Source organism: Phaenicophaeus curvirostris, chromosome 6 (genome assembly GCF_032191515.1).
Source record: "Phaenicophaeus curvirostris isolate KB17595 chromosome 6, BPBGC_Pcur_1.0, whole genome shotgun sequence".
NCBI classification, from domain to species: Eukaryota; Metazoa; Chordata; class Aves; order Cuculiformes; family Cuculidae; genus Phaenicophaeus; species Phaenicophaeus curvirostris.
Genome location: NC_091397.1, coordinates 56446306 through 56457040, shown reverse-complemented (window position 1 = coordinate 56457040; position 10735 = coordinate 56446306).

Below are 10735 nucleotides of genomic sequence, written 5' to 3'. Positions count from 1 at the left end.
GGCAGCTTAGAAATGTGCTGAAAGGTACTAGTCACAGGGCTGAAAGAAAACCACCACACCTCTGGTAAATAATGTGCCCCTATTAAAAAGAGAACAAAAAAAAAAAAAAGATTCTTCAAAAGGATTTTACAAAAGGCTTCTTCAAACAACTCTACTTAGCCAACAACTAAATTAAATCACACTTTTAGGAAACACTAGTGCCTTTTCTTTGAAGGACATCCCCTACACAGCTGGAGTATTAGTTAAAAGAACTACAAGTACATGCAACTCTTTAACACCCCCATACATAAAATAGCGCCTTTAGGAGGATTATATGTATCAAAAAGGAGGAGACAGGAAAAGGTGAAGTCACAGTTAGGAAATAGGAAGAAGACATGAAGGGAAGAACATACTCAAAAATATTTTTGAAGGGAAAAAACTGCTTATTAGCATTACTATACTTGAAAAGTACATCTAGCCTCAGACTGAGCAGGTTTCTCCACACAACCCAAGCCTCTACCTATCATCATTTTCTAGTGTGTGATTAAATGATGCTTCTGTTTTCTGCTGGACCTTGCCTGCACTTTCCAGACTATTAATTATGACTCCCCTAGTCCTTCATACATAACTGGACTTCTGTTTTCCCAAGTATCAATGACAGAGGCAATGAAAGGCCAGCTTAAATGCTGTTATCTATTAGATATGAAAAATGAAGATATCTCTAAGACAATGAAACTGTCCACGTGGACAACCATTAGGCTTCCTGGTCTAGGATGGCTGGATGTATTTAAATTCTCTTTATAATTTCTCTCCTTCTGTCTCTGTCAGTTTGTCTCCACAGGGAGCTTCTGAAAGGTGATCTTCCCTTCCTGTGTCATCTCAAATGGTTCATAAGTGTTATGATCCCTTTTAATCTTCAAGGTTTCAGATTGGAATTTGTTTCTCCTTGGAGACTGCATGTAACGTTCCTGAATCCTTCTACTTTCACTCACTGTCTTTTAAACGTAGGCTTGTCTGTTCTTGTGGGGGAACAATTACACATTGTTTGCTCTTCCCACAGCAGCAGGCTGAGCAAGACAATGATGAGACACTCAGAATTCCTCCTATACATAGAGTGATTTCCATTGGTGATTCAGACATGTATCTCTCATCAAATTGTTGCATCTCAGTGCTAAGAGTTTTATTACATCTCCTCATTTTTGTCATTTACCCATTGTAAGCATCCCAGATCAGTCATTCACACTGCTTGGATCAAAGATGAACGTGAACATGACTCGGCACAAAGAACATCATCAATAGACATAGGACAGGGTAAAACACATTCATCTAAAGAAAACCTCAGGAGAATTTTAGATAGGTGATAGAATGCAATTGTTCCACTGTAATTCATTCAAAAAACTACCATGAGCTGGACTCACTCTTCTACTAAGTGATTACAGCTCTGCTGACCTCAGTGGATTTGCAGCTGTTCACAACAACATGAATTTGGCCTTGGATCTAACAATCTTATTGTTTGCAGGGTGGGGAGAGAGAAGGGTTGTTTGTTTCAGATAAAAGTGGGTTGGTGATTGTGTCTTAGTCCCACTCACTGTCTGGTGAAACCAGTAAAGCCCCTATTATATCCCAGGGACACGTGTATCATTGGGGAGATACTGACACATTAAATGAGATATTGTAGGTCAGTGTGTAACAGGCACTGTCTGACCTTTACAAATGCATAAAGACTTTTATTTATGTGTTTGAATTTTGGATTATTTTCTCAAGGGATAACGAGATACGCTGTTGGAAGCGGTCATATTACTTTCAGCATCCCTGCAACATGTACTCACATAGCCCCATCTGGGCCTGGATCCAGTCAGATCAACTGTGCTCTGTAATCTCCTGTCTGGCATGTCTCTCAAGCCTCTCTTGGCCACATCCTCTGTCACCTCCGGGGGTCCAAGGATCCAAGCCAGCATGGCCTAACTGCATAACTTTGGCTGATACTTCTGAGAGAATTGCTCGGCTGTGACCAAAAGCTGTGAGAAAGTCCAGGAGAAATAAAGGGGAAATTACAGAGGTAGGATTGTTAAATAAGGGTAATTAAGAGTTCCAAGAGGATCCAAAAGGATGAACACTAAAAAGGAAAGGCATGAAATATTACCTGTAAGAGGGAGATATAACTGTCACTGGAGGACTCCGTGAAAGACATCAACCCTCCAGCAACCTTCATGATTTGCTCCAGAAAGCAGTTACACTCAACTGCAGAACAGCTCCCTTTAATCATCATTAATCATCGTTTCTTTCAAAACCAGCTTCTTCCTACCCACAAAACAAACATGCTGTCAAACGAACATGACAAATACATCAATGTCATTCCAAGATGATTCCCCAAAGCAGTTAATCCTGAAGACACACATTACTAACACTAAGAATCGCTGCTCCTTCAGTAGTCGTAAAGAGCCCAGGCTGCTCCCAGGCTCTGAAGGTCTCCCACCTCTGTGCCGTAGAAAACCTGCAACAGACTCAGCCTGGTAGACAACCGGGAAGGGAAGAGAAGAGATAGAGGGTCTAGGTATTTTATTTTCTTCAAGTAAATGACAAAATGATGGAGCTTGTCTGTGTAGTCTCTTTACTTTGCTAATCACCAGTGTTTTCTAGGTTCCCTTCTACAACCCTTATTTCTCACCTTAGGTCACGCAAATTCTCTGGAGAGTGTGTAAAGTTTAGTTTATTGTTTATTCTTGAGCTAGCTCCATATGGCACATTCATGCTATCCCAGGAACGAAGAGAGAAACAGGACCTATTCTAGTGGTAGAATGGAACACCAGCAACAAAAGGAAAGTATTACAGCCAAGCAGAGGGCCTGCTGGCTGGACGTACGGGTTCCATAGTCCCTGAATTTCATGCATCAGGTCACACAAAATTATTTTGCTTCTCCTAAATAAGCCGTACTGTTTGTTTGTAATTTTTGAGACCCCCTATCCTGCATCTGCAATGGGCAGGCTCTGGCATATACTTACCTCTTCTCAAACCTTTCTCTCCTAGTATTAGTTCTCCTACACCTTTCAGAGTAGAAGCACTAAACACTAGAGCCAAGGGTCTGAGAAACACAGCCAGTTAAGCCCAGGTATGAATGCAGATTTCTGAAAAATTATTCTATAACAGTATTATCATAATAAAGAAAGGGACACAGAAAAAAAAAAATCCAATAATCCACACGGCTGAGAGTGCTGCTATCTCACCCATCAAAATCCAAAATTCATAGCAATTTCTCCATCCACCCTGAGGTTCCCATGAGAATTAACCCTCAGAAAGTGTCTTTTACATTCAGATGTTCAAACAAGTGTTTAACGAGGCGTAGAAGTTTTCCAAGTCTTAAATGATCACAGGCTTATGCTTCTTTTCTTAACGTAATCCAGAGCAAACTATCACTGAAGTGGCATTTTAATCTTCATGTAATGTTATTCTAACTTTTAACACCAACAACTCAACATTAATTCTTACTGTCATAAAAAACACAGATTGCTTCTAAAGCCATTGGGCAATTATGTGAGTAACATAACACTTGTTTATAATTGAATATTTTAGCTGGATATACACGATTTTGTTCCAAAGGAGGTGCCTCAATTGCACGTCTCTTGAGGATGACTCACACATTTTTTCCCTCAAGGCAATCCATTCCAGGCAGCATTTGGAATGAAACAACATGATTTGTTTAAAAATGTATATATGTAGCTATCATCACGTGTACTGGCGGGGCATAGAGGCTGCAAGTTCATTTAAATTATGATAGAATCCAACATGACTATGAAGAGTTCTGGTATTTCCTAGTGTGCTGCTACTGAAAAAAAGAAAAATTGTGCCCCTCATGTTTGTTTTTTTCCCATGAAGGCAATAACTTGCTCTCTTTTTTCTTGTCTTTGAACAAGAAAAAAATTACTTGGTTCATTCAACTAGAAGGGACCCAGTCTTGCTGGTTCACTTTGGGAAATCAGCAAAAAACTGAATGGGAACCACTTGTACCAATGTTTTGTGTTGAAGAAATTCAGCATTTGTGAGCCTTCCTTGGCAGCTGAGATAGCATAAACTTGGCTCAGCTGTTACGGTTATGGTTCTTTTCTGTACCTTAGTTCAGCTGTTGGTAAAGCTGACGAAGGCAAAGGTAAATTAGATAAACCCACACCATGGCTTCACTGTTCCTACATTGTCCCGTATGTTTCTATTAAAAAAAAAATAGAGATAGAAAAATATAAAGCTACTCAGTTACAAATTCATGCTGAAAATGGTCACCTTCAAAGAGTCCAAATACAGATTTTTACTGGCAGGTCAAATAATGTTTATTATTTGGCTGAAAATAAATCTCTGAACTTCTGAAACATTAGTCGTGGAGAGGCTGACGCTCTCCTTAATGCAAGAAGGCACCTCTATCCACCGATTTGGGGTTTTTTTAAGTTCAGAGACTGACCTACTGTGAACTTAAACATGTTCAGGCGCTTAAAAGCGTACTTCTGAGCCACCCTACTTATAAAGTGGAGTTATTACCACTGAGGGCCATCCCAAATAAGTGCAGGTAATCATTTGTCTGCTCGGTTTCACCCAGGACAAGACTAGTTCTCAAGAGGACAGGACAGCCCTTGACGGGGCTGCGGTTGCTAGAGCATGCAGAAGAGCAGCCCATGCTGGAAGAACACAGGCTTTATGCTAGGTCATGTTGTCAATTTAAGGTTATGGTATTTAATACTCACTAAAATGAATGCATGTATAAGTCTTCATCAAATTGATGCCCAGTAATTTTAAGCAGGAAAATCAAGACGGGTACTTCCCTCCCCCCTTCAATTCCCCCGTGGACTTCATTTTTTTAAAATCTTATCATTATTATGACCTTGCTATGAAATCTCCCTCGCTAGGGCTGCTTGGTTTTCCCTCTCACAGGCAAGGAAGCCTAGGGCAGCATCCAGAAACTCGGCAGTAGGTTCAGGATCCACTGGTCCAGCCCCTGGCAAGTTCCCACATGGTCAGCTCGGGAGGGGAGCAGACTCTGCTACCGTCAGAGAGCAAAGCCAACCCCAAATCCTTCTACCTCAGAGACAAGCTTGCTGTGTTCAGCTGCTCTACTGCTATGTTGTTACAATCCATGTTCTAGCAGTTACTGAACTGGCTTGAAGACGCATCAAGTATTATTTTTTCCTTGAGGATGGAGCAGAGAAGTGGGTTGGATTATAAGTATTGTAGACAACCTAAATATTTATCATCCTTCAGAGTGGAAAAGCTAAATGAAGGAAAACAGCTGGAACTAGTTCCAGATATTACCAAAAGCCAGAAGAGGTATTCAACATACAGCAGATGTCACTGACTGTGCAATGCCTCCAGCAGCAGGATTAACTTCATCCCATCCACTGTCTGGGATCAGCCAAACAGGGATCTAGGGAGTTCTCTGCTTTCTTTCTTGTCTTGCTTGCTTTATCTCTTCCCAAAAGGAGATTGCTTTCAGATTATTTACATGTATTTGTCACAGTTGCGTCCCTTCGCTGGCTCTGGTGATAAATCATTCCACAACGAGCCAAAATGGAAGTGAAAAAGGACCACTGCCTGACTAAAGACACGTACCGACCTGCGCTGCAAGGACAAAGCTGCACTTGATCCTTGTCCCAAGCGTCACCACTGAAATCCAGATGAGTTAAATTACAACAACAGTGCAATTAAATAGCATGAAATCCAGCTTGGGAAAATGCAATACATATACTTTCAAAAGCAAATACATTAGGTTTTGTCTTGCTGGAAGAATCTCTTTCATCCAAACCATCACAGCCCTGAAGACACGGGAAGGCTGTGGTGCCCTCACCACCCTTGCCCAGGACCCCGACCTGCTGCCCAGGGGCTCCTTGTCCCCTCACCTCCTCTGATGACCACTGGACCATTGGCAGGTCCTGCCACCAACCTGGTCCTGCTCAGACATGGGAGATGATGCTCTGCCTACAAGGGCACTGCCATGCTGGGCTCCGGTCTCCTTGGCAGCCGACTCTCTCCTCGGCAGCCGTACTCTTCCTCTCCTCAGCACAAATGTGCTGCTTTCAGATAAGCACTACTGCCTGGGTGAACACACAGTAAAAAATAAGCAGTTACACGCAGCGGTTAAACAGTGTGAAAAAGAATCACTTTGCCAGTTGGGATTTCACTTGTAAATTATTTTGTGGTCCAGGTTTTCAAAACAGACCTTAACTTTTAATACAAACAGGAAGAAAAAAAACAAACCCTTCCTTGCATCATGAAGAAGCAAATAAAGTATAAATCCATTTTAGTTTCTCCTCCCTCTGCCTTTAAAGCTTTAATGCAACTGACACATCTGTTGGAATAGAAAATTTGAGATGCCAGGGGATGTTGTGAGCCACAGTTTACAACATGGTAAGAAAACAAGAATCTCTCCTCCATTAGCACTAAAAGCATAAGTTCAAAACATGAGAGGGAAAAAAAAAAAAGGAACAATTTAATTAAGGAAAAAGAAATAGAGCCAAGGAAAAAGGAAAAAGGGTACTTGGACTCTAGAAATAAGCTGCGAGAAAGCCCTAATTCAAGACATTAAAACAATTCTCCAAGCAAAGAAATCAGAAGGACCTTTTGTAAACTGCACAGGAGGGAGTATCCTGGAAACACTTCTGGAAGCCGTTCAGACCAAATTCCCCTCATGCTCTGGCACAGCTTGGAGAGACTCACAAAAGGCCAGACAAGGCATCATTTCTCAGAAGAGGCCGCCAGCACTCAGGGAAAGTGTGCTCCCAGGAAGACTAGCAACAGTTAAAAATGTGCCTGTCAAACCAGAATATTGATTTCTGGATGTTGAAGTTCCCCCATGGCTCTTGGGAGTAAAAGGAAATAAACATTTGATCTCCTTAATGCATATAGTATGGTACACTGGCTGATGTGAGGATAAACCCATTTTCTCCTTGAAGTTTATGGCTCCCCTGAGCGTCAATGCTATGACTTGTCCTGACCCTCCTTTTGCCGTAACACAGTCAAAATTCCTACATGTAGCTACATGGCAAAAAAGCACCGGGGTGCGATAAACAAACAATAGCCTTGAGGATGTTTTTTTAGGGGAAAAAACCCAAACTGGGATGGGTTAAGATGAAAAAAATCAGAAACACTAAAATTTGGAAAGCATTTTGTCTGTCTCTTACATGATACACCTGAGACCCATACACAGTCCATTTTAAAATGTCAAATTTGCTGGCAATCCCTGGCTTAATACTATCCCCAACTAAGCATCTATTTTCATCTTTGATGTCATATTTCCACTAATCCAGTAGTGTCTGATTTGACTGCTTGTCATTGATCTTTTTGCTCTTTGATATGACAAGTTGGCTCATATCTCTCTATTCCACTGAATATTAATTCATCGCAAATTCAAGATGAGACTGGTTTCCAAAGCAATTTCTGTTAAATATATAATTAAGGCCTCATCTGGGCAAACTTTCTTTCCATGCCAAACGTGCCAGCTCCTCTTCAGTCAATATGCACCAAACGAAGCCTGTTACTGATCCTGAGTCAAAGGTTTCTGTTTGATTTTGTTGATTCACCTGAGTTGTTGTCTCTACTCATGACAGCAACACCGCTTGCACCCATCAGTCATCCACGCCGGCACAAGCAGAGAGCACCCAATCTGCCACAAAAGCCAACCCAAGGCATTTGGGTCTTTTGCTACAGTACTACCAGAAACAGGATCCTAATAGCGTCACAATTTCATTAACTCTTTCAGAGAAGATCACTGTACTTTTGAAGCAAGGTGGCAGGGTGTGGGAAGGAGGGATTTCTCCCAGTCTCCATAGGAAGAGTGCAGTGCTCCCTGGGAAATCTTCCTTTCATGGCAAAAGCTGCACTGCAAGTTGGCATGAGATGTTCTCCACACCCAGCACAACCTTCTCCTTCTCTCCTATGTTCCTCCTAGGACAAGCGACTCTCCTCAGCTTCCCCATCTTCCCCAACATGCGCATACTGCTCACAAAAGGCAGAGGCATTGTTGGCAAGAGGGTGGGAAAGGAAGGAAGAGGCCTTTTGAGAACTGTTGCTTCATCTGAATGAGAAGGAGGCATGAGCAGATGGGTGAGTCGACTCCCACTCAAGAGAATAGGACATGAAACTAGAATAACGAATGAATCCACATCATTGCAGCAGTTTCTGTGTCGAGTCCATATTATAGAATCATAGAATCATAGACTCACCAGGTTGGAAGAGACCCACCGGATCATCGAGTCCAACCATTCCCATCAAACACTAACCCATGTCCCTCAGTGCCTCGTCCACCCATCCCTTAAACACCTCCAGGGAAGGTGAATCAACCACCTCCCTGGGCAGCCTGTCATTGACATAACGAGATATCACATACGCTCAGCTTCAGAACTTCTACTACTTGTCTCACTTTGTGAATCAGAAAAAAACCAAGACACAGGTGAATTGTTACTGTGTACAGACAGTATATAACAAATAATTAATGCCAAGGGGAATTAATCTCACTCCAATGCCAACATAACTGAGGAGCATTCCTCTTGAACAAAGAAGCACACACACCCCTGTGAGAAAAGGATGCTGTAAATATTCTAATTTTCGGTCCCAGGCTAGCAGAAAGAGCTGAATACAACCAGTACCCTGTGTCATTCTGAATCCACACCACAGAGCACAGCCTTGCTAGTCTTCTACATTTCAGCATGATATGCTTCTTACTTCAGCTTCTTGATGGAAACATCTCTACCACACTATGGATTAGAGATTATTGGATTAAGCAAACAGTGTTCACTAAAACATTTCAGGCTATCCAGCTGTCCTGCATCAGCCTGTTTAGCAGCACTAGTTGATCACTCAAAATGTAATCTGATACACTTCCGAAACCACAGTGGATATGATATTGTTTCTGCCAGGCCAATGCTTTCCCTGTCAAACTCAGAAATAAAATGAATTTTAGAGAAGAGGATAATCCTTTTCTATTTTTAATTTTAACCTCAGTTTGCGAACTGAGAGATATCATTAAACCGTTAATGTTTGTAGAGTGTTTTGAGAACGACAATGTGTTTAGAAGAGAGACAGCATGCTATGATGCTTTCATTTGTATTAAGTCTGCTATGAACCGTGTATTCATTTTAATTTAATTTCTAAGATTTCACAAGGAGCTGCCTCTTCTTTCTCAATCCTCATCTTTTGTCCCTGAGATTACAGGGTTTCCTACCACCCCTCCAAGATCCTGATATCTCGCACCAGAAATCTAGGACCTCTGTATGTTTGGGGTTTTGGTTTTTTTTCATCTTGACATGTTCTTCCTTTGTGGCTTTGTTTAAGTACACATGGCAGCGCATGTACACACACACACGTAAATAATAGCTAGTTTCCATCAAAAAAGAATATGGGATCTGACCTCAGCTAAAATGACATTTAATCTTAAGAGCATTTAAATTTAAAATAAACCAGAAATTTTAGAAAGCATGCAAGCTCCTTGTTATGTTGCCCCTTACAGAGTAGAGAGGTTCCCTGCATCACAAGGTTACGCTCAATCTGAAATCCCACAGAAGCTGTTCACAGGACTTGAGAATAGCTCACCCCTCATTTGAGCCTGGACACAAACATAACGTTAGCTGCCTGCCTGTGTTGCAGGAACCTCCCTGGATATCTCCTCTAATGCTACAGAACTATGCCACTGACGCTGCTATGCTAAATGAATAATGCTATCTACTAATGCTAATCATTAGACAAAGTAACCCTGCCTGCTCCAGGTACAAAAGAAGGTAACATACAAGTAGTATCAGTGTCCTGAGGTGCTTGTGTGGTGTCTCTCAGCATAACGGGAGCCAGCAGCAAAATTCACTGCTTAAAAGCAGCTCCCAAGGGAGAAGAAGGGCAGGCCCTCACTTTTAGCTTTCCTCACCGCAGCTCTTATCAGTGAAGGAGCTGACCTTGGGCTCAGCAAACTGAACTCCTTAATTTAGCCGACTAAGGTCCCAGAAGAGGGAAGTGCACTCAGGGGCCCAACACAGCTGGTTTTGTGTGTCCCACGTGCAAAGCAGCTATCTTATTATTGCTTTTGACCTGAAATTAAAACTCCTTGAGTAAATTCTTTACACTGTGAAATCAGAAATTGGCCAGATATACATTCCCTGTATATGGAAAGCCAAGTGATATCTGTGTCAGTGTGTTTACTTCAATTAAATAAACGCATTAAAATTTTTACTACTTCCATGTAGTAATAATTTTACACGTCAGAATATCAAAGTCCATCATATTAAGGCTTATCATAAGGCACATGCTAACAGGAACAAAACTGCTCATTCCTTTAATTAACAAAAAAGCAACTCACTTTATTCCATGCATAAATCTCTCCACCTTCAAATCAAGTTTGGGTTGGAAGGGACCTTAATCATCTCGTTCCAACCCCCACTAGACACCTCCCACTAGCTCAGGCTGCCCAAGGCCCCATCCAGCCTGGCCTTGAACACCCCCAGGAATGGGGCAGCCACAGCTTCCCTGGGCATCCTGTGCCAGTGTTTCACATAGTGAAATTTCTCCTTCTATCTATCTAAACCTGCCCCTCTCCCGTTTATACCCATTTCCCCCAGTCCTATCACCACCAGCCTTTGTGAACAGTCCCTCCCCAGCTTTCTTCGAGCCCCTTCAGGCACTGGGAGGCGGCTATAAGGTTTCCTCAGAGCTCTTCTGCAACTCAGTGACTCTGAGGCCAGCGTGGATGGAGGTTTGGAGCCTCCTGCTCTCTGGTGGGAGGCGCCCCTGCCGATGG